Here is a 1,472-nt window from a genome sequence, read left to right on the forward strand (position 1 = left end):
ATAATGATGAAATATAGGGCCAGTGAATACATGAAAACCTCACCAAAAACCTAGAAAAATGTAAGTTCAAAAATCATATATAATTTTTCACTCTTTGGGTTGACAAAAGTTACATTTTATTTTCCTGGTTGTCTCAAAAAATGTCTGGTTAGACGTGGTTTGTTTGACTCAGGATGCAAACTAGGCCCTTGGTTGTATGTGGTTATTGTGGCTCTTCAGTCTTTTAAAACCGATAAATTGCCCCGCCTTCATTTTTTATGTCATTTACTTTTTTTTTAAGCTCTTTATTGGAATATAATTGCTTTACACTGTTGTGTCGATTTTTGAGGTACACCAAAGTGAATCAGCTGTATTTATACATATATCCCCATATCCCCACCCGCCCGAGACTCCCTCCCACCCTCCCTGTCCTGGCCCTCTAAGGCATCACCCATCATCGAGTTTATTTCCCTATGTTATGGAGGAACTTCCCACGAGCTTTCTATTTTACGTTTGGTAGTGTATATATGTCAATGCTACTCTCTCACGTCCTCTCAGCTTCCCCTTCGCCCCCCTCCCCCATATCATTTACTTATTGAGGAAACTGGGTCGTTAATCCCGTTGAATGCTCCACATTCTGGCCTTAGCTGATTGCTTCTGCTGCTTCTAATTATTTTCCTCCATCCCCCATATTTCCTGTAAACTGTTGATTAGATGTGGAGCCCACATCAAGTTAGGGTCCAAAGAGTTCTGGCAAGATTCCATCATAGGTGGCGCTGGTACTTCCGCCACTAAGACTGGCGGGGCCAGGTCCTGACCACTTGGCCCCTCCTTTTTTAGAGTTCCCCACCAACCGGCCACTTTTTGGTTTTAGTCTCTTGATGATCGTGGCCTGGATCCAACATTCCATTAAGGAGTGCAAACTGATTTTCTAACTTCTAATTTTCTAATCTCTTTCACGCCTTCCTCTTTTACCAGCTGGACTTACCTAAAAACAACTTTTCTGTCCTCAACTCTTTTGTGACTCTGAAACAGAATTCGTGGGAAAAGGGCAGGAGGTGTGCTTAATGCTTTCCCTTTAAACATTTCAGAATGAATGAATAAGCGCGTGCCCATGCCATCGGCAACGGTGGCCAGTTATTGGATGCCATTATAAATTCAGCGATATATAAGATGTATAGAGTTCAAAGCCTCCAATTAATTGCAGTCATTGTCCCTGTTGGGGTTGTTTCCACTTTTACAAGCTTGAGCTGCTTTTTATAGAAAAGTTAAAAATAAAAATTATTAAACAAAAAAAAAAGAGATAAGGTTAGAGTCCCAGCAGGTCAGGGAGGGCTTCCGGGGGGTGGGGGCGGGGAGATCCGTAACCTCACAGCAGCCCCAGGCGCTCCGGCCAGGTCGCCGGCCGGTGCCGCGTCCGGGGGCGGGGCGAGGCGTGGGCAGGGCCATCGCGCCTTTGCGCGCGGGGCGGGGCAGGCGGCGGCGGCGGCGGC

Source organism: Hippopotamus amphibius, chromosome 8, assembly GCF_030028045.1.
Source record: "Hippopotamus amphibius kiboko isolate mHipAmp2 chromosome 8, mHipAmp2.hap2, whole genome shotgun sequence".
NCBI classification, from domain to species: Eukaryota; Metazoa; Chordata; class Mammalia; order Artiodactyla; family Hippopotamidae; genus Hippopotamus; species Hippopotamus amphibius.